Consider the following 23,984-nt stretch of genomic DNA (forward strand, 5'->3'; position numbering starts at 1 on the left):
ATGAATCCCTATGACCAGGATAATTTTTTCAAGAATCATCATAGCTGTACGGAGCATCCAGTATCATCATACAGAAGTCCAAAAGCAAGGGTGATAGTATGGAGTCTTGAAAATCCTCATTGTGCAAGTATACATGCACCTTTTTAAATTTAACTATATTTCACTAAGTAAATTGTGGGAGGGCCTTCTCTGTTGGAGCGCCTGCCCTTTGGAATCAGCTCCCCCAAGAACTTCGGATGGCCCAGATCTCCGGTCCTTTCGTCGCGACCTAAAGACATACCTTTTCCAACTGGCCGACCTGAAGACGGGGGTTTTAATATTGCTTTATTTTATTGGTTTTAGTCAATAATGGGGCTTTGTAAATTTAATCTTTTTTAATATTTGTATTTATTGTTTTTATTGTTGTTTTATTGTTGTTAGCCACCCTGAGTCCTTCGAGAGATAGGGCGGCATATAAGTCCCATAATTAAATTAAATTAAATTAATTTAATTAAATTAAATTAATTAAATTAAATTAAATAATTAAATTAAATTAAATTAAATTAGAAATAACAGTCTTAGCATCACAAATTATAAAAACAGAATTGTAGAAAAGGAAAATAATGATTTTACCTGTATGTGTGTGTGTGTATACACTTTCTGTTGCCAACCTCAGGATGTTCCTGGGTGAACTGTACTAATTCTTCTAAATAAGAATGGTGCTTTGGTGTTCAAACAACAATATTCCTGATCCCCAGTTTTACTTGGGAAAATAAAAAAAGAGTTTAGACAAACATAAAATTGTAGAAAACAGAAAGTGGAGGTTGTAACAGTCTTCACATACTGCATAATATAGAATCAGTTAAAAATAACTATGACAACTATTTAAGATAATACTATGATAATACTTATCTTAACAACTATCCCAATTTCAAATTATACTGGTTCTTTGAAATATATAATGACATTAAAGTGTAATTGAACTTTACTAAACTGTAATTATCCTAATGAATTTGTTGATATTTTAGAGAATTTAGTGTTTGTATAAAGTAAATCAATAATATATTGTTTGTAATTTTTAAATATTCTGTAGATAAACCTAGATCATTTTTGGAAACCCATTGTTCATAGTAGTTCAGCTAGCGTAATTTTAAAATGTCTTAAAAAGCATTTCAGTCATAATTTTAAAAATAAAATGCTGTAGAGGAGAACCTGTTTCAATTTTCCCAGTAGAAAGTTAAAAACTTTTTTAGGGAAAATATAGACTGTGGCGTGAAATCTTCCTTTATCCTCTCACAAGACCTTTATATACACAATTGCCATACATGCAGTGCTGTGTTTGCATTTGTACATATGGTGGATAAGAAGCCACATTGACTGTCAAATTATTTGCATTCCAAATTAAAACAGTCCTTTAGTATGTATAGGATGGCTTTAAGTTAAACTTTCCTTAAAATTAGTGCAACTCTGTGCAATAAACTTATAAGCACAACTCAGCAGCAATGCAGTAATGCTTGTTTTGCAGCTAATGAAGTATCTTGTAGCAAAATCTGCCCTTTATAGTAACGTTTTTTCTGTAACATTTTGAACAATCAGGATTGAAAGGACAATGAATGAATTGGTTTAGTTTTTGTGTTTTTTAAGCATTGATATGGGAAAATGCCTAGATTAGCAGAGCAGAAAGTATCATAAACTGTATAAATTACAGCCTTTTATCTTTAACTTTGAAATGTATGTTGAATATGTTGAGAACAAGAAACTATGAACTATGCTTCAAGGCAAAAGTGCTTGAAGAAATTTGTCAAATCTCATCACCTCATTTGCTAAGACATGTTCAGTCAATAGGATACCAAGGAAGGTTATCTAATACCTTCCTTAGTCCAACACAGGAAGTTTTTAAGAAGACACTGGGCAACCATTTGTCTGAAATGGAATAGGGTTTTCTGCCTGAGCAGGGGGTTGGACTAGAAGACCTCCAAGGTCCCTCCCAACTGTTGTTGTTGTTGTTGTTGTTATTATTATTATTATTATTATTATTATTATTATTATTATTATTATTATTATTATCATCACCATTATCCCCAGAATTGCCCTGTAAGAAGAGGACTGCTGCAGTAAATTGACTGTCTCACAAAATATATTTTTTAAAAAGAGAGATTGTTTATCTTCTGCTTTTCTTTTTCAAAGGAACTTGAATCACTTTTACAGAAAACAGGAGAAAAATGTTGATGTTAATGCTGCAAACATTGACATGTTTTTGCACTGACAATATAAGAGACACCATTTTGTTTAAACTGCTTCGCTTTGAATCTTGAAGGGAGGGAAATGTAAACAGCTATTTTGAGAAGATAAGAATAGCCGCGCACAGAAAGGGAAGTGAAACTTCATATGTAAAACTTAATTGGTGAACGTGATTCATTATGTGTATTTAAGGGAGGGAGATTCTGCAGGATATGATGTGTCAAGGGGAGGAGAATTCAGATTCTGGCATCCCTCCATGAGTGCCGATGCTTCCTTTCATTATTAAGATTTATTAGATAAACAATGCTTGAAATTTGTTTGAACTGTCATTTATCGGAACCATGACAGTCTAATTTCTTCAAATTTATAAAACTCACCAAAGTGATATTAGGCAGTAAACATAATTTTTAAAACAACAATATAAATAGGTAACAAAATATTTCAAAAAATGTGGGATAAACAGCATCACCACCAGATGGATTTGCATATGGCTAACCATCCACACTCAATGGAACTACCTCTACATGGATAGAAGTATACCTCAAGGTTCTGATTTGACCTAGTACACTTTAACATCTTCATAAATGATCTACATAAGGGAATAGAAGGAAAACTCATCAAATTTGCAGATGGCACTAAGCTGGGGGAAATAGCCAATCCTTTAGAAGATAGATGTAAGCTTCAGAAGAATCTTGACAGTCTTGAACATTGAGCCCTATCCAGCAAAAAGCAATTCAGTAGTAAGAAAAGTAAAGTCTTACACTTAGGCAGGGAAAAAAAATCATGCACAAATATACAGTTGCAAGAAAAAGTATGTGAACCCTTTGGGATTACGTGGTTTTTTGCATGAATTGGCCATAAAATGCACTCTAAACGTCATGTAAGTCACAACAATAGAAAAACACAGTCTGCTTAAAATAATACTACACAAACATTACCTGTTGTCATGTTTTAATTGAACATAAGATGGAAACATTCACAGTGCAGGGTGGAAAAAATATGTGAACCCCTAGCCTAATGACTTCTCCAAGAGCTAATTGGAGCCAGGAGGGAGCCAACCTTGACTCCATTCAGTGTGATGATATTGGATGTGTTGCTGACAGCTGTCCAGCCCTTTAAAAACACACACCCATTTTGGGTTTACTGGTCTCAAGAAGCACTGTCTGATGTGAACCATGCCTCGCAGAAAAGAGCTCTCAGAAGACCTACGATCAAGAATTGTTGACTTGCATGAAGCTGGAAAGGGTTACAAAAGTATCTCCAAAAGCCTTGATGTTCATGTGTACACGGTAAGACAGCCTGTCTACAAATGGAGAAAGTTTAGCACTGTTGCTACTCTCCCTAGGCGTGGTCGTCCTGTAAAAATGACTGCAAGAGCACAGCGCATAATGCTTAATGAGGTAAAGAAGAATCCTAGAGTGTCAGCTAAAGACCTACAGAAATCTCTGGCACATGCTAACATTTTTGTTGACACATCTGCAATAAGGAAAACATTAAACAAGAATGGAGTACATGGGAGGACACCACGGAGGAAGCCATTGCTGTCCAAAAAAAATATTGCAGCACGTTTGAAGTTTGCAAAAGAGCACCTGGATGTTCCACAGCACTACTGGCAAAATATACTGTGGACAGATGAAACCAAAATTAAGTTGTTTGAGGAAAATACACAACACTATGTGTGGAGAAAAAAAGGCACAGCACACCAACATCAAAACCTCATCCCCACTGTAAAACATGGCGGAGGGAGCATCATGGTTTGGGGCTGCTTTGCTGCCTCAGGGCCTGGATGGATTGTTGTCATTGATGGGAAAATGAATTCCAGAGTTTATCAGGACATTTTGCAGGAAAACGTACGACCATCTGTCTGCCAACTGAAGCTCCACAGAGGATGGGTGATGCAACAGGACAATGACCCAAAGCATACAAGTAATTCAACAAAACAATGGCTTCAACAGAACAGAATACGCCTTCTGGAGTGGCCCAGTCAGAGTCCTGACCTCAACCCGATTGAAATGCTGTGGCATGACCTTAAGAGAGAGATTCACACCAGACATCCCAAGAATATTGCTACACTGAAACAGTTTTGTGAAGAGGAGTGGTCCAAAATTACTCCAGATCGTTGTGCAGATCTGATTTGGAACTACAGGAAACATTTGGTTGAGGTTATTGCTGCCAAAGGAGGATCAACCAGTTATTAAGTCCAAAGGTTCACATACTTTTTCCATCCTGCACTGTGAATGTTTCCATCTTATGTTCAATTAAAACATGACAACAGGTAATGTTTGTGTAGTATTATTTTAAGCAGACTGTGTTTTTCTATTGTTGTGATTTACATGACGTTTAGAGTGCATTTTATGGCCAATTCATGCAAAAAAACCACATAATCTGAAAGGGTTCACATACTTTTTTTTTTAAAAAAATCTTTATTTACATTTCGTGTTAAAAACACACCATACACCAACAAAGACAAAAAAAAACATTTACAATATACAAAAAACGAAGAAATCGAAAAATTGAAAACCATTTCAAAAATTTCACATTATATCTACTTCTAAACTAACAATTATATTCCACTCATTAAGTCTCTTATAACCATCCAACTCCAAAGCTTATTCATTAACAAAGACTATATCACTTCATTTTTGACCAACCTCCAAGCCACCCTCATTTCTTTAATCTTTTATCCATCCAAATATACCATTTATTCCATGATAGAAATGCTGGTGTCTCTTCTTTACCCTTCAACTTCTTGGTCAATGTGTCTGCTTCTGCACAATCAAGTATTCTCCTAATTATAACTTCATCCGGCGGGGTATGATTTGCCTTCCAAAATTGAGCATACCCCATCCTTGCCGCCGTTAAGATATGTAAAACCAAATACCATATTTCCTTCTTAATATTTCCAGGCCTGGAGCCAAGCAGATAGGTCTGTGGTTTAAGATCAACTAAACACCCTGTGATTTCCTCTATCCATTTTTGGATCCTCATCCAATATCTAACCACTTCCGGACAGGGTTCACATACTTTTTCTTGCAACTGTAGAATAGGTGATATCCAGCTCAATACCAGTGAGAGAGATTTGGTGGCCTAGTGAACCACCACTTAGGTATGAGCCAGCAGTATACTGCAGCTGCCAAAAAAACCAGTATAGCCCTAGATTGCATCAACAGAGAAAGTATTAAGATCATGTGAAATGATAATGCCATGTTATGGTATACTAGTAGGACTACACTTGGAATACTGTACTGTGTCCAGTTCTAGTCACCACAATGCATAAAAAAGTGCTGAGATTCTAAAAAGTGTGTAAAGAGCAACAAAGATGATATAGCATCTGAAGGTTAAATCATGTGATACTGTAAATGGTTGCAGGAACTTGGTATGTCTAGTCTATCGAAGAGGATGACTAGGGATGATATAGTAGCAGTCTTCCAATATTTGAAGAGCTGTCACAGAAAAGAGGGTGTCGGCCTATTCTTCAAAGCACCTGACGGGCAGGACAAGAAATAACAGAAGATTATCAAAGAGACATCCAAAGTAGAATTAAAGAGAAACTTCCAGACAGTGAGAAGAATTAATCAATGAGATTGCTTACCTCCAGTAGTTGTGAGTGTTCCTTCCTCCTAACAGGTTGGACAGCCATTTGTCCAGAATGATATAGGGTCCCCTGCTTGAATAGGGGTTGTACTAGAAGACTTCCAAGGTCTCCTCCAACCCTTTGTTCTGTGTTCATCATCATCATTTTAGCCATTGTCTATCCACTGCAGGATAAAGGCCTCTTCCACATGTTTCCAACCAATAGGATCCTGAGCTTTCTTTCGCCTATTGAGCCGGGATACTTACTGATGTCGTTGCTCCATCTTGTTTTAGGTCTCTTTCATGGAGGCTTTTTATCAAGTGGGATCCATTCTATAACTACCTTAGTCCATCTGCCATCAGTTCTTCTTGCTATGTGACTCCCATTTCCATTTCAATTGTTTTACTCTCTTGATGATATCATATACTTTTGTTTTTTTATTTAATCCATGTGCAGGTCTTTCTCTCTTGTCTTGTAATGCTGAGTATGTATCTTTCCTTGGCTCTTTGCACCACTCTTATCTTTTATATCAACTGTGAGGCAAGTGTCTATGTTTCACTGGCATATGTTAGAGCAAGTAGCACATACTGATCAAAAACTTTTCAGGCATAGGGGAAGGTTGTTCTTCAAAATTATGCTTAATTGTCAGTGCTGTGACAAGAAATTGCAGCCATTTTACTTTTTACTTGTGTTTTTTTGTTGCTTGGGATTCTCAGATGTAGAAGGGGGGATGGGAGGAATGCTTGAACTTTTTAAGTTAGCCTAAACAATTGCAGCTGGGTGAGCTTCAAGGTCAATTCTAGATAAAGTTTTGGGGAGCTGTAAAGTAGGGAGGATTTTAGATTAATTGGTGAATGTGATTTATGATGGCCTTTCTGGGGTGGGAATTGCAACTTGTTAGTTTGTATCGGGGGAGGGATGTTTAGTCTTGGGTACAACTATATAAGTGCCGATACTTTGTTTCCTGAATAAAATGTTCTTTAAGGAAAAAATCCTTGCCTTGAAGTTCTTTTAATTGGTTTCATCTATTGGAACCATGACATTAACCCAAGACTCACTCTTTCTTTAAATTTATGGGGTCCTGAGCTCCAGTCACCTACCCAAAGCAGAAGGGAGGCTGACAAAGACTCAGGGAAGATCCCAAAATGGAGAGAAGGAGGAACCTGTCACCAGCACAACCACAGCTGCTATATTTGTGGATGGAGCGCAGGCCATTGCACCGATAGAGTGTGGTTTCAGAGACTCTAGTGACAGGAGCGAGACCAAAGACCCGAGAGCACATCTGGTCATCAGATTGGAGACTCATGGTGTTCAGAGATGGCCCAGCTGAAGAAGAGTTCTTCAAAGGCTGCTGAAGTTGAATTTCCACTGATTGCCTCCCAGAAGTCACACTGTCCTGATCATAGAGCAGCTAAGTGGGTGGCGCCATTGGATGAGTTGGGTGAGTGGAAGTATCTGACAACAGTCCAAAGCCAGTCAGTCAAGCATCTAAGGGAGATATTTGAAGGCCTAGACGTGGGAAGCAAGGAGCAGGCCACCTGCCCGTTGCTGACCAGTGAGCGAGATGACAGGCACCTCTGAGACCATTCCCAGTCCAGGAGAAGCTGCAGTCCCATCGGTGGGGCCAGGGCTGCTTCCTGATAAACGAAGCCAACAGCTTTAACCTCAAGCCCAGTGCAGAGGAGAAGCCCGGATCATCGGCAGCAGTGTGCTAGCCCCGACCATTGGCAGCAGTCGCTGAGTCCTGACGGCCACTGGTGACGTGACAGCCAAAGGCATCGAGAGCAGTATGTTAGCCCCTAGTGACGCCACTCCTATGCAAGCCCCGACTGCTGCCCATGCCACCATAGCCCAGACTGTCACCAGTGCAGAGAGAGCCCTGATCGTCACCGATACTGGGATAGCCTGGACCGTCACTATCACCGTCGAAGCTCTGAGCCCCACCATTGGCAACGCAGCCCTAAATACCGTCACCAACGCTACACCAGCCTAAGGCCAATGCCAAGGTATTGATCAGGCATGGGGCATTCAACGTGGCCTGATGCAACAGTATGGATAGCTGCACGCCTTGCTAGACAGGCAACAACCTGTAACACCTCCACTTTTAAATCCACTTTTGGCGAAGACCCTGAAAAGTTAACTTTCTTTTTTAACCAAATGTGTTCCTACATGAACCGAAATGCCAACGCCTACCCAAACCCTGCTGCGATGGTCGATGTCATAACGGCAAACCTGTAGGGGGAGGCATTGTAGTGGCTGAATAGCTTGCACAACGAACAGATGCCGGAGTTATGGGACTACAACCTATTCATCCAAGGGCTAAGAGCCAGGTTCAAGGATGAATCCATAGTTCTGCAGGCAGAGAAGGACATTCATGAAGTGAAACTGGCAGGTAGACTAGAGAAGGAATATGTGTGTGAATTCCGGAGGGTCACGGGTCGTATTGAGTGGTGGCCAGAACAATCCCTGGTGCACCATTTCAAGAATGGCCTGAACACTAATCTGTTTCAAGCCTGTATTTATCGTGGGATTCCTGACCAACTGCAGGAGAGGTACTGAGTGGCAGTAAAGATGGACATCGACCTGACCCATTATAAGAAGCCAACAACTCCTGCACTGAGACTGAGGTCAGAACCAGCGAGACGACCACCACCTCGACGACCTCCAGCAGCAGGTGCTATGGAACCTCCTAGACCACAGGTCTGCAACCCACGACTCCGGAGCCACATGCGGCTCTTTCAGCCGTCTCCTGCGGCTCCCAGTCCTCTGCTATGTGTAGTCCCCCCGAAAAAAAAGTGGGACTAAAAAAGTTCAACCAATCAATTTAAATATGCAGGGTAGGTGCATATCTCACCTTGGCTCCACTCTTCAAACCCTGTTCTGCACATGTGCGCATCTACGTGCATGCACACACATTTTTTTTGCTGCTCCCAGTTTTTCCTTTTGTGAGGGAAACGGTTCCAATTGGCTCTTTCACTGTTTTAGGTTGCTGACCCCTGTCCTAGACTTTCTTCAGCCCCACCAATCAAATGTTTTAGATGTGGCCATCCGGGTCACTGGGCAGTGGCTTGCCCTGTCCCGTTCCTCCAGCAGAGAGGTGGCTGAGCCCCACTGAAGAAAAGAAAAGTAACCCAGCCATCTCCCAGGGAGAATCAAATTGGGTCACGCAAGAACCAGTTGCCCAGGTCACCTCGCCCATTCAAGAGAGAGTCAAAACCCCAGCTGATTCAGACACCGCATTGGCTCCTTATAACAGCGATGACAAAGAAGAGAATGACCTGATGGTGAGTTGACCTATTCCACCTTTTCCCCTTTTGGCCAAACGTATAGTTCCTAAAACAGGAATTCAAATGGACTTACGGGTACTGGTAGATTCGGGGTGCTCACGATGCATTATCAGCTTGCCAATTGCTCTGAAATTTAAGTATTCGGGCGAGATTGCTCTCCAAACTCATGAAGTTTGAATAGGCAGATGGGTCTTTAGTGGGAAGAACCCTAGTCACTCACCTAACTGAGCCAGTGTGGCTGGAAATAGGTGAACATTGGGACCTCATCCGTTTTGTGGTGGGTCTGAAAATAAAACAGTGATTCTAGGCCTAGCTTGGCTAGACATTCCCAAATATCTGGTGGGAAAAGGGGATGAGAACCCTGAGATTGCCCATAGGGCCATCCCCTCCCAGTTCCTCCTTTGGTGTTAGCGGTGAGACAGAGCTGCCGGCTAACACAATAAAAATTGCCACCATCCCACTGCCTGGAGAACCACTCATCCCCAGCGGATATCAAGACCTGGCAGAAGTGTTTAGTGGAAAAGAATGCTATGTCCTGCCACCCTACAGACTGAATGACTGCATCATCGAGATTTTACCAGGAGCAAAGTTGCCAAAGCCGAAAATGTATGCAATGACCCCCTTGAGGTGGAGGAGTTGTGGCAATACATTGACAAGAATTTGGCCAGAGCATTCATTGAGCCAGCAAAATCCCAAGTGGCAGCCCCAGTACTATTCAAAGAAAAGAAAGATGGGTCACTCCACCTCTGCATTAATTATAAGGGGCTCAACTGCGTGAGCATGGAAAATATGTACCCCCTTCCTCTACTGAAAAATTTGTTAACCCATCTAGTGAAAGGGGGAATTTTTACTAAATTAGATCTGAGAGAGGCATATTACCACGTAAGAATAAGAGAGGGTGATGAATGAAAAACTGCTTTTAACAGCCCTTTGGGCAGCTATCAATTGAAAGTTACGCCATTTGGATTACAAGGAGCTCCTGCTGTGTTTATGCAGCTTATTAACCAGGTGCTACACGATCATCTGTACATGGGTATCTTGATGACATCTTAATCTATACTGAGAATATGGCAGACCATGTGAGTTTAGTGCGAGAGGTGTTGAAAAAACTGCTAAGCACTAGACTACGTCAAACTGTCAAAGTGCGAATTTCATTAGACACGTTTGGACTATTTGGGCTATAGGATTTCCAATGAGGGCATTGAGATGGATCCTGCCAAAGTGAAGGCTGTAATTGAATGGCAACCTCTGAAAACCTGAAAACAGCTGCAAAGCTTTCTGGGGTTCACCAATTTCTACCGTCAGTTCATCCCATCATTTGCTGAGATTGCTTTACCCCTGACAGAACTGTTTAAAAATGGATAAAGATGGGAAACCACGACCTGGTCAGCAACTACAATGGACTATGGAATGCCAAACTTCCTTTGAGAATTTAAAAAGACTATTTGCTGCTGAACCAGTCTTAAAGCACCCCTACCCAGAGGAGCCATTTGTTATTCAAGCCAATGCCAATGATGTGGCTGTAGGAGCTGTACTTTTGCAGAAAAATAGTGACAGGATTTTACAATCCTGTGCTTAGACTTCAAAAAAGTTCACCGTTGCTGATCAAAGATGGGCTGTTTGGAAAAAAGAAGCCTTTGTGATTCGATGGGCTTTGTTGACATGGCGTTACTACCTAGAGAGGAGCAAGGTGCCTTTTAAAGTATGGACTGATCATAAATACTTAGAGGCATTGAAAACTCCCTGTAAACTATCTCCCAAACAGGTACGTTGGGCACAGTATTTTAATTGTTTTAACTTCGCCCTAAGATACATACTGGGTGGAAAGAATTTCTTGGCCGATGCCCTATTCAGACTGCCCCAGTATAAGAGCCAGTGCGAGCAAGTCATAGATTCTATCATGCCTGCACCTCAGGTTATTTCTCAAATTAACCCACCGAACCTTCAATCTGCAAAAACTCCTAACCCTGCCAATCCTGTGACAAAGAAGTTAAAGCAAGAATTAATTAACAATCAGTGGTTTAAGGATAAATCAAGGCATCCTGACCCATAGGGATGGGTTGGCTTACAAGGGAGGAAAATTATATCTGCCTGAGTGACTCAGACTCCAAGCTCTCCAGCGCAGCCCTGATGTAAAACAGGCTTGTTACTTAAAAATGCTGCATTTAATTCGGAGGCAATTTTGGTGGCCAGGCTTGAAGAATGATGTGGAGAACTATGTCAAAAGCTGCAGAGTTTGTGCTACCGTGAAAAAAAATCCAGGGAAGCCCCCTGGACTGTTGCAACCTGTTGTGGACCCTTCCCAACCCTGGGAAGAGAACGCTATGGAGTTTATCATTGAGTTACCTGAAAGCACAGGAAATGCGTTAATTTCAACAGTGATTGATCTTTTTTGAAAGCAGGCTCATTTCATCACCTGCTCCGGCCTCCCATCAGCCCAGAAATTGGCTAAGATGTTCCTTAAACACATTTTCCAATTACACGGTGCGCCAAAGCAGGTAATCTTTGACTGGGCAGTGCAATTTATGGCAAAATTCTGGAGAAACTTTCTGAAAATAAATGGTTCAACACAAGAACTGTCATTGGCTTTTCACCCATCAATGAATGAGGTGGCTGAAAAAGCTAACGCAATGGTGAAACAATATCTTAGGTGCTTTGTGGATTACCATCAGATGAACTGGACTGACCCCCCATTCGCTGAAATGGACTACAACAACACAGTCCACAGTAGCACCGGTTTCACGCCTTTTAAGATTGCCACTGGAAGGGATTTTATCCCCATGCCTGAATACCCCTAAGATCCCCTGGCCTCTCAGATATTAGACCAATGGGTGGCAGCTTGGAAGGGAGTGGGACAATGCCAAGAAAGCACTGAAAAAAGCTTCAGAAATGTATTAAAAACAAGCTGATAAGGGCTCCCCAGCAGTCATTTTGAGTAAGGGAAAAGGTTTATCTGTCCACTAAGTATTTAATTGCCTAGCAAAAAATTGGGACTGAAATACCTGGGTCCTTTCCCCGTAGTGTGAGTTCTAAACCCAAGTTACTGTAGAATTGAAGGTTCCCCAGCTTTTAGGGAAGATTCACTCTGTGTTTCCCTGCAGTTTGTTAAAACCTTTCAGGGAATCAACTCTAAGACCCCCTCCCAAGAAAGCTCCTGGACCACTTGTGGTGGCTGGGGAGACTCATTACGAAGTGAAACATAATTCTCGATGCTAGATTGTACAAGGGGAGATTGCAATGCTTGGTGCAATGGAAAGGCTACCCATTATCAGAGGCCACTTGGGTAAAGTGTACTGATGTAAAAGCTGATAGACTTAGGGGGAATCCCTAACCTATGCCTTTGTTTGATTTGCAGGACTTCTCCTTTTTGTTAAGGGTGGCCGGATGTCAATGCTGTGACAATTAAATTGCAGCCATTTTACCTTTAGTAGAGCTTTTTCTGTTGCTTGGGATTCTCAGATGTAGAAGCGGGGGATGAGAGGAAAGCTTGAGCTTTTTAAGTTAGCCTAAACAATTGTAGCTGGGTGAGCTTCAAAGTCAATTCTAGGTAAAGTTTTGGCGGGCTGTAAAGTGGGGAGCATTTTAGATTAATTGGTGAATGTGATTTATGACGGCCTTTCTGGGCTGGGAATAGCAACTTACTTTGTATCGGGGAGGGAACTTTAGTCTTGGGTTCAACTATGTGCTGATACTTTGTTTCCTTAATAAAACATTCTTGTCAGAATCCATTTATATTTCATTTCTAACTATCTCCTCTAATCTAAAACCAAATTGCACCTTTCCCTGGATTCTGCCATACTCCCAAGGGAGAGAGGGGATATACATGTGGATTTTATTGCTTTCACTTCCTCTATTAAACACAATGTAACCTTTTGTTTATTTGCCTTCATGTCTGCTATCCATTACAATGTAACAAATTGCCTGCTATACTATGCATCTCTCTGAACCTCTTCTTCCTTACCGGGCAGCTAGGAAAAAGGCGCGGGGGGGGAGATACAAACCTCCGGGATCTGGTTTATTTTTCCGTCCTCAAAATGAGGTGTGAAGAGCTGTGGAATGATCATGCACAAACGGAGCCGGACTGATCTTATTTTTCTTTTCCCATTGACAAACTTAACACCTGGGGATTTGCCGGTCTACACCGCCCGGATGAACTGTGAGATGGGATTTGCTTAGGGACACTTTAAAATACCGATCTGTAAGGGAATCCCTCAGATCCTGTCTATTGCTTCAGCATGTTTCCATGCATAAGGTATTTTGTCTTCTCTGAGGCATCTCGAGTATCGTTTTACTAATATCTTGTGTAAACTGTAACCACCAGCTTTCAGCATTTCAGCCGTAACAGTAATTTCCCAAATGTTTGCCATTTTTCATTGATTTTATGGCACTTCCTCCACTAAGATATCTGGTATTTCCTCTTTCATGGGTGTTGTTACTTTTCAGTGATCTTGATCTTTGTATAGCTTTAAATAGAATTTTCCAATTATTTCTAACATTTCCTGTATTATTCTACGCACAGAGCCATCTTCATGTTCTAATACAAAAACTTTCTTTCTTGTATTTATAAGCTTGCATTTTGCTCTATTAATCCCTTTGTTTTCTTCAATTGCCTTTTTCATAAGCTTCACATTAAACTAACACATTTCTTCTTAGATATGTTTTCTTATCGTTTTGCAAAGTTCAATGTACTCCAGTTTATTAGTGAAACTTCCAGTATTCTTCACTGTCTGTTGTTTTTTCATTAAATCAATAGTTTAATCAGAGATTTTTGACTGTACAAAGTGTTTTTCTGGTAGTGCTACAGATGTAGCAGATTCAAGGATATTTTTGACTAGTTGTTCATTTTGGTCTGTGATGTTCATCTCTTCTAAATTTTGCACTAGAGCAAAGCCATTTGATAGATTAATCTCAAAATCGCTGTTCTCTTAACAGTTTATCACTATTTTTATCATTTTCATATCCTTTTTTGACTTCACTTTAGCTCATACCATTCTATGTTAAAACAATAATGTTAATATAATTACACAATATGGCTTTATCACTTGATATAATAATAATAATAATAATTATTATTATTATTATTATTATTATTATTATTATTATTATTATTATTATTATTATTATTATTATTATTATTATTATTATTATTTGGAAGGGACCTTGGAGGTCATCTAAGGCAGGAAACCCTATACCATTTCAGACAAATGGCTGTCCAGTCTCTTCTTAAAAACTTCCAGTGTTGGAGCATTCACCAATTCTGGAGGCAGGCTGTTCCACTGATTAATTGTTCTAACTGTCAGGAAATTTCTCCTTAGTTCTAGGTTGCTTTTCTCCTTGACTAGTTTCCATCCATTGCTTCTTGTCCTGCTCTCAGGTGCTCTGGAGAACAGCCTGGCTCCTTCTTCTTTGTGGCAGCCCCTGAGATATTGGAACACTGCTATCATGTCACCCCTCACCCTTCTCTTCATTAAACTACACATACCCAATTCCAGCAACCGTTCCCTATATGTTTTAGCCTCCAGTCCCCCAATCATCTTTATTGCTCTTCTCTGTACTCTTTCTAGAGTCTCGACATCTTTTTTACATCGTGGTGACCAAAACTGGATGCAGTATTCCAGGTGTGGCCTTACCAAGGCATGGTAAAGTGGTATTAGTACTTCACATGATCTTGATTCTATCCCTCTGTTAATGCAGCCTAGCACTGTGTTGGCTTTTTTGGCAGCTGCAGCACACTGCTGGCTCATATTTAAGTGATTGTCCACTAGGACTCCAAGATCCCTCTCACAGTTACTACTATCGAGCAAGGTACCACCTATACTATACCTGTGCATTTGATTTTTCCTGCCTAAATGCAGAACCTTACTTTTTTCACAATTGAATTTCATTTTGTTAGATAGTGCCCAGTGTTCGAGTCTGTCCAGATCCTCCTGTATCTTAAGCCTATCTTCTGGAGTATTGGCTATTCCTGCCAGCTTGGTGTCATCTGCAAATTTGATGAGTTCCCCATCTATCCCCTCATCCAAATCGTTAATGAAGATGTTGAAGAGCACTGGGCCCAGAACAGAGCCCTGGGGCACCCCACTACACACTTCCTTCCATGTAGATGCAGTTCCATTGAGGACCACACGCTGAGTATGGCCTGTCAGCCAGCTACGAATCCATCTGGTGGTGATGCTATCTAACCCACATTTTTCTATCTTATCAAGTAGTAGGTTGTGATCTACTTTATCAAATGCCTTACTGAAATCCAAGTAAATTATATCTACAGCATTCCTCTGGTTTTGTCACTTGGTCAAAGAATGCAATAAGGTTTGTCTGGCACGATCTGTTTTTGACAAACCCATGTTGGCTTTTAGTGATAACTTTGTTCGCATCAAGGTGTTCGCTGATTTTTTGTTTGATTATCTTTTCCAGAATCTTCCCAGGTATTGAGGTCAGGCTGATAGGTCTGTAGTTTCCTGGATCTATTTTTTTTCCTTTTTTGAAGATGGGAACTACATCAGCTCTCTTCCAGTCCGCTGGTAGTTCCCCAGTGCTCCAGGATGTTTGAAAAATATAGTTCAGTGGTTCTGAGATCACATCTGCCAGTTCCTTGAGAACTTTGGGGTGTAATCCATCTGGTCCTGGTGATTTGAACTCGTCTAGGCTGGACAGGTGCTCACGTACCATTTTCTTTCCTATCCTATCTTAACTTACATTTCTATTCTGTTTTTTATGGCACTGGTTTTGGTAGGTTGGACTGTTTTTTCCCTTTGTGTAAAGACAGATGCAAAAAACGAGTTAAATAGTTCTGCTTTCTCCCTGTTGCTTGTCACCTTGTTGCCACTTTCCCCCACTAATGGACCAATCATTTCCTTAACTTTTTTCTTGTCTCTTATATGTTGAAAGAAGCTTTTTTTGTTATTTTTGACTTTGGTCACAAGCCTTAGTTCATTTTGAGCCTTAGCTTCCCTCACTTCATCTTTGCAGGCACGGGCTGTTTGCTGATATTCTGCCTTAGTTATGTGCCCCTCTTTCCACTTCTTATACTTGTCTTTTTTATCTTTCAGTTTATCAGAGAGTTCTTTATGCAGCCATGCTGGTTTCTTTTAAAAGCTGTTATTTTTCTTCTTTGTTGGTATTGTGCTAGACTGGGCCTTTATTATCTCACTTTTCAAAATTTCCCAAGCTTCTTGAGTTGTTTTCCCCTTTAGGATTCTCATCCATGGAATTCTTCCCAAGGTCTCTAAGTTTATTGAAATTAGCTCTTTTAAAGTCCAAGATTCTAGTTTGGCTGTATTCTATTGCTTGTGCTTCCATAATGTTGAATTCCAATATTGCATGATCACTTCCCCCCAAGGTTCCTGTGGCTTTGACACTTTCTATCATTTCATCTCTGTTAGTGAGAATTAAATCCAATATGGCTAATCCCCTAGTTCCCTTCTCTACTTTTTGGGAGAGAAAGTTGTCTGCTAGGTTTGTCAGGAATCTGTTAGATCTTCCACTTGGTGCAGAATTTGTCTCCCAGTTGATATCAGGGTAATTAAAGTCCCCCATTACTATTGTGATGCGCTTCCTACATACCTTAGTTAACTGACTAGCAAAAAGTTCATCTATTTCCTCTGTTTGGTTGGGCGGCCTATAGTATACACCTATGGCAATGTCATTTTTTCCCCTTTTATATTGACCCAAATACATTCAAGTTTACAGTTTTCATCATTGCTGTGCTCTATTTCTGTAGAGATAAAGTTATTTCTTATATATAGAGCAACTCCACCTCCTCTTTAGTTTAGTCTATTTCTTTTCAATAATTTAAATCCCTCTAGCTGTGTGTTCCATTTGTGGGTTTCGTCCCACCATGTTTCTGTAATGGCAACAATATCATATCCGCCCTCATTTACCTGAATTTCTAGTTCACCCTGCTTACTGTTCATACTCTGCGCATTGGTGTACAGACATTTGAGTCCTTTATGACTGACCCTGTGTTTACTTGCTACATAACTTGTGTGGTGCCTAAGTTCCCCTATTTTCTTAGATTGCCCGGGACAGTGAGTGTCCAATCAGCAAGGACACAGCTACTGTGCCCCTCCACCCACTTCTCCTTAACTTAGTTTTTGTAGCTTTTCCCAGCAGCCTCTAGCAGTTTAAAAGCAAAGAGGGTCCAATCAGCAAGGACACAGCTACTGTGCCCCTCCAGCCACTTCTCCTTAACTTACAGTTTTGTAGCTTTTCCCAGCAGCCTCTAGCAGTTTAAAAGCAAAGAGGGTCCAATCAGGAAGGACAGAGCTACTGTGATATACTATGATGTAGTCAATTTTGCTTGTATCCAGATGGACTATTCCATGTTGTCAAAGTTGGCACAACTACATAGTTGCCTGTACCTGCTTTCACTCGCAGATTTACCAAACAGTGATGGGAGGGGGGTAGTGAATTCCTAAGGGTGGGATGTAGGCTATTGAATGCAAGTGAACCATCTGTTGCCAGGGAGACATTATCTAACAAGGCCAAGTGATGAAGAATGTTTTGACCGAAGCAGACATAGTTTGTGAACTATGAACCGTGGGTGGCCTGGAGGAGAAAAGGGAGTTACCTATATGGGTTTTCACGGGGAAAATCCCAGAACTGACTTTGCTTCTGCCATGCCTAGATGGATTTTTTTAATAAAGCTACACTCTTGGTTAATCTAAAGAGCTGGGAGTTTCTTTTGTTGAATGTGCCAATGGGACAGTTGACATAAGTCAGTTCTAACAGTATTGCTTACCTGGATCCCACCAGGAGGCCAAAAATGTCAGCAACAGGCAAAGAATTGGAGGAGAGGAAGAAGCCGGAGGAGTCCCTGGCTCAAGAAGCCCCGGCAATACTGCAGACCAGGGCAGGGGTGTAGCTGGTGGGCACGCGTCCCAAACTGAGGGCTGAAAAATCAGAGCCGCAGTTGGTGAGCTTAAGAGAATGACTGCGAGATGCTCTGTACCAGGGACCAAAGACACTCTGGGTAGCGAATATAGGAAAGACGGCAGAGGCTGAGTACCCCCTAATCCCCGCAGGACTTATCGTGACCTGAGGAAGCAAATGGAAGGCAAGGTGGCCAGTCAAGAGGGACGAGCCAGTTGACTGGAAGCGCCCTGCTGCCACCCTTAATGGAGCAGCTGAGAGAGAGGTTCAGAGGCCTGGAGATCAAGGGAGCAGCATCACGGGAGCCAAAGCAACTGAGGCCAAGACTGAAGCAGTGAAGTCACTAACTACCCCATCCCTTCCCCTCCTGCAGCCAGTGGTGCCAGAACCTGCCAGAACGATTGGATCCCCCTTGCAGGGAGCAGTAGCAGCAGATTTTGCCATGCATGGTAGTGAGTGACCCCGATGGCTCAAGCGAGAGTTGAGGCCCTTCCACCCCTCCTCTGGGCAGCAGCAGCAGCCCTACTGCCCACTTGCATCATGAGAGATGAGCGAACACTCCCCCCCAGTTCGGTTTAACGGGGACCTGGACAAGAATAAGAACGAACCTTTATTGTCAAAGTACAGCAATGTATACATTGAGATTGGCTGAGCCTCCCTTCATGCCCCCACCCCCAACTTAGAGTGACACAAACCCTCCATCAAATTACACCATGTGAGCTAATTGCATAACACACCGGCCTCGCAAGTCAATCATGCATAAAGTTTATAAAATTATATCCCGTTCAAAAGCCTAACAGCCCATGGATAAAATCTGTTCTTCAGCCTGTTGGTACGGCTGGCTATACTATATCTCCTACCCGATGGTAGGAGAGTAAAGAGATACTGTCCAGGGTGTGAGTCTTCCCTGAGAATTTTCCTCACTCTTCCAAGGCAGCAAGCCCTGGCGATGTCATCCAGTGGTCTCAGGGGACAGCCCACAATGTCTTGTGCTGTGCTCACCACCCTTTGTAATGCTTTCCTATCCGCGGCTGTCAGACCAGCATACCAAACCACAATGCAGTACGAGAGGACGCTCTCTATAGTAGACCGGTAAAAGAGGGTCATTAGCCGTTGTTCTACCCTGTTCTTCTGCAAGACGCTGAGAAAGTGAAGTCTCTGTTATGCCTTTCTGGCCACCTGGGTTGTATTAACTTTCCAGGTCAGATCTTCGCAGAGGTAGACACCCAGAAATTTAAAGGAGGAAACTCTCCACACAGTCCTCCCCAATGTAAAGTGGGGCGGCAGGTTCCTCCTTTTTCCTCTGGAAGTCTAGCACCATCTCTTTCATCTTGCCGATGTTCAGGTGCAAGTTGTTGTTACAACACCATATGGATAGTTTTTGTACCTCTGCCCTGTATGCTGTCTCATCCACACCTGTAATAAGACCCACCATGGTAGTATCATCTGTGAACTTAATTATTGCAGTAGATGGGTCAGATGATACACAGTCATATGTGTACAAAGTGTACAGATAGGGGCTAAGCATGCAGCCCTGTGGCGATCCGGTGCAAAGCTTCAGGGGTGTGGACAAAGCAGGCCCGACCCTCACTGTTTGTAACCAGTCCCTGAGAAAGTCTTGAATCCTATCGCAGATGGAGGGGCAAAATTTCAAGTCAGTCAGTTTCTCGATGAGAGTGCTCGGCAAAATGGTGTTGAAAGCCAAGCTATAATCAACAAAAAGCATCCTGACTTAGCTTCCATGTTTCTTAAGATGACTTGCTACAGAGTGTAAAGCAGTAGCTATGGCATCGTCTGTCAACCTGTTCCCCCTGTAGGCAAATTGATGTTTATTGAAATCCAGTGGGAGGCATGTCCTGAGATGTTGGAGAACCAGTTTTTCAAAGCATTTCATGACTACAGACGTTAATGCAACAGGTCTGTAGCCATTTAGGCACTCAACTGCAGTTTTCTTGGGGACTGGGACAATGGTAGCTGCTTTCAAGCACGATGGTACACATGCTGTTTGCAAGGAGATGTTAAAAATCCTTGTCAGGACCCCTGCTAATTGGTTGGCACAGTTCTTAACCACTATCCCCAGCACCCCATCTGGGCCTACGGCTTTGCTGGGATTCACAGCCTTCAGTACAGTTCTCACTTGGTCTTCAGATAGGGTGGGTTGCTGAAAATCAGAAGGCCGGCCAGCAGAGGCTACAGGGTCTGGTCTTTTTACCTCGTAGCGAGCGAAGAAGATATTCAGCTCCTCAGCCAACGAGGCATCGGTGTTAACCATGCTCCTTGTGCTGCCCTTGTGGTTGGTTAAGTGCTGCAGTCCCTGCCACACTTGCCTCGGATTGTTGTCTGCTAGGTGGTTCTCCACCTTGTGTTTGTATTGCTGTTTTGCCATCCTAATGCCTCTTCTGAGATTTGCCCTGGCCTCTCTGTATGTGTCCCTGTCCCCTGCCTTAAAGGCAGAATCCCGGGCTCTCAGGAGTGTTTGTATCTCTGCAGTCATCCGGGGTTTGCAGTTCCCATAAACTCTAATGCACTTTTCTGTTGTTACACTATCAGTGCATGTTCTAATATAAGAGAGTACGGCATCTGTGTATGCATTCAGGTCTTGATCTTCAAATACACTCCAGTCAGTGGTTTCAAAGCAGTCCTGCAACTGACTGAGAGCATCCACTGGCCAGGTTTTGACCCTTTTCATGACAGCCTGAGTTCTTTTCCTGAGAGGGACATACTTTGGTCACAACAGGAGTGAAAGATGGTCAGATGTACCCAGGTGGGGGAGAGGGAATGCTCTGTATGCCTGTTTCAGATTGGAGTACACATGGTCTAAAGTGTTCTTCCTTCTGGTGGGAACTTGCACATACTGTACAAACTTCGGGAGAAGTGTCTTCAGACAAGCTTGATTGAAGTCCCCAGCCACGACAAGAGTGCCCTCTGGGTGAGTTTGCTGCTGCCTGGTGATGACGTCATACAGCTTGGAAAGTGCCGTGCTGACATTGGCATCAGGTGGAACATAAACAGCTGTAATAATTACCATGATAATTTCTCGAGGCAAATAAAAAGGCCTACATATGACAGTCATCAGTTCCACATCTGGGGAACAATACGTGTAAACTAATCTGCCATTGGCACACCAGTCACAATGTATATACACACAGAGTCCTCCTCCTTTGCTCTTACTGGAGCCTTTATCTCTGTCAGAGCGGTGAATGACTCGGCTTGTCAGCTCCACTGCTGCATTCGGTACATCTGGATGTAGCCAGGTCTCCGTGACAACCATCACACAACATTCACGGAGAAGCCTGCTTGCTGCCAACTGCAGCTGTAATTCGTCAATTTTATGAATGAGGGATGTGGCATTGCTCAAGAAAAGACTTGGCAATGCTGGTCTATGAGGCTGCTTTCTAAGCCGATTCAGTATCCCAGCCCTGCAGCCACGTTTTTGTTTTCGCTCCTTTCTCTTTCGCTTACGTTGTCTCCTCCCCAGCCTGAAGACAATCCACGGAGATCCTGGAGGCCTTGCTATGCAGTTAGGTATGTTATGGGACTGCTGAAAATCGCTAGTAATTCCAGATTGCCTTGCAAGCCCAATGTTTAGCAGCTCTATACGTGTGTAGGCTAATTTAGCCCCTTGCACTACACTGTGCACACTCATCCATACACACATTAATCCAATCACCACACACCAGTACCGGGAGCTCAGGGCTGCTGCATGTGAACACGCCGCCATCTTGTAGAAAAAAAAACTGGCTTACTTCTTAGCCCAGACATGGTATCATATGGAGCACTATGGGGGAATGTATCCAGACGATGCAGCCCAGGTTTACACAGTGGCATTCAACTCGAAGGGCAGTGCATCCGGATGGCTGGTGTCCCTGCATGATGCTGGGGTGCAAAGGCTGGGTGACCTAGATGCATTCATGCAGATTCTGCAAGGGCAGTTTGAGGATCCCAAAGTGGCCCAGCATGCTGAATCCTGCATCTGTACCCTTAAGCAGGGAAAGTGGCTGGTGGCAGACTACATCCAGGAATTCTGTAGCTTAGCAAGCCACCTTCCTGTCTGGCCTGAATGCATGCTGGTATCCTGCTTCCAAGGGGGACTAGGTTGAGAGCTATACCAGAACTGAATACCCCAAAGGGTGCAGCGGAACCTGAGACATGATTCTGAGTGGCCTGCAAAGTGGAGATTGACCTGTTGGAGTTCCAGAAGTACACCATACAGGAAAGTCGGCCCCGCAGAGTGCCTGAGGGATGCCTAGGCTCCAAGAAGGAAAAAGGAGGTGCACCCTCAGCCGGAGAAGGCAAGCCTTGCCAAACCCTGAAGGCAGCTTTGGTTGTGGAAAGGAGATTCATTGAGCAGCTGAATGCCTCACATCATGACCAGTAACTACTCCTCCACCCACCAACCAATCCAAGAAAAATATCCCCTGTGAAGTCTAAGGAGAAATTGAGAGAACACGTTGAGTTCTCTCCTCAGTCCAGTGAGGAGGAGAGAACTCCAATCAGCCCCTGAAAGGTCTGGTCTTCTAGAAGAGTGACAGTGAAGGGAAGACAACCCGATGATAAGTGGCACCATCATCCCCACGATAGCTCGGATGGAGATTGTGGTGCCCTTGGAGGCAAGGACGATCATCATTGTGTTGATGGACTCAGGTTGCACCTGGTGCATGATTAGCACACCCAGGTGGTGGAGAGGCTGGGACTGAGGTTAAGAAAATTGAGGCAATTCATGGTGTTTTCCCAACTACCATGTTTCCCCCAAAATAAGACCTGGTCTTTTTTTTTCCTCCAAAAGAGGCACTAGGTTTTATTTTGGGGAATATCTTATTTACAGGTGGAGGCAGAGGTGCAGGAGGGAGGTGGGGCTGTCGCGGTTGGGGTGGCATGTGGCAGGCTTGCTGGAGGACCAGGTTGGAAGGCAGGGGCCGCAGCATGGCACCACTCCTGCCCTGTCACCTGCCTCAGCCTGCGGCCATGGCACCAGTACCAGGTGGAGGCAGGGCAGAGAGAGGGACAGGAACTACAGAGTTTTGCATGGTACAAACGAGGTAGAAGATACCGTTACCACACCAGAGCCATTTAGTCCCAGGTGACCAGTAAATGTGGTTTCAGCTTTTACACTTGACTAGAAAGGGTCTAATTCAGGGATCACTCTCCTTTTTCTTCAGCACGTCCCAAGCTCCCCGGGCTTCTTTCCAGTTCTGCCTCAAAGCAATTCAGTTCTCTCCCTGCCTTCCCAGCATATAAGCCTAACCCCACCCCCTTCCATCAACTATCACCTTCTCATTTATCTATTTCCATCCATGAGGGGCAAGCTTTTTTTCTCATCACTTGTTTTAAACTAAATTTTGTGCAAGACAAAAGTAAAAGATTTGACCTCACATAGTTCATTGTAAAAACAAAAATAAGCAGTGAAATTAGAAAGACTATTGGCACATGACCTTCACAGATTTAATTGTTTATACATTAAGAGGAATGTATAAAATAGTATCCAAACTTCAAAAGGCAAAAAAGGCCATAATACAGCAACTGAAGAATACAATAGAATTCAGTTGAGTATTGAAGATATTATGTGGTTGGGTAATAAAAACAAACAGTAAATTTCAGAGAGTGCCAAGGGCTGCACAATACAATTCAACAAAATACAATTTCTAAAAAAAAAAGTAATAAAAAGTCAGGAGCTCATGTTCTGATGCAATGGAACTAGGTATTTACTATTCAGCAATAGAAAATTTCCCCAAATATCAGTATACAGATTGTTCCAAGTTCAAAATGTTCCAAGAAAAATATTGCCATTTCAAAGATACCAAATTCAGAAAAGTGCACACCGTAGTTGGAGGTGTCCTAAGCTTGGAAGAAAGCAGAACTGTTCTAAGTTATGTTTTTTCAAGAGTTCCAGTGTCCTATAACTGGCTTGTTAGTGTTTTAATTCATTCAAGACATACAGAGAGAGGATATAGTATATATGTTGTAAGTACAGTAAATACTTTGGGGTCTCCAACACCTGGTACCAATACCGGTCCATAGCCTGTTAAGAACTG

The 23,984-nt window shown here is 42.5% G+C and overlaps 1 protein-coding gene across 1 annotated transcript in view; it reads left to right on the forward strand.

The window, feature by feature from the left end:
- The window catches only part of RIMKLB (ribosomal modification protein rimK like family member B), a 73,577-nt gene that overhangs the window by 27,873 nt on the left and 21,720 nt on the right, over positions 1–23,984 (forward strand). The window lies entirely within an intron of this gene.

This window comes from Vipera ursinii, assembly GCF_947247035.1.
Source record: "Vipera ursinii genome assembly, chromosome: 2".
Classification (NCBI taxonomy): domain Eukaryota; kingdom Metazoa; phylum Chordata; class Lepidosauria; order Squamata; family Viperidae; genus Vipera; species Vipera ursinii.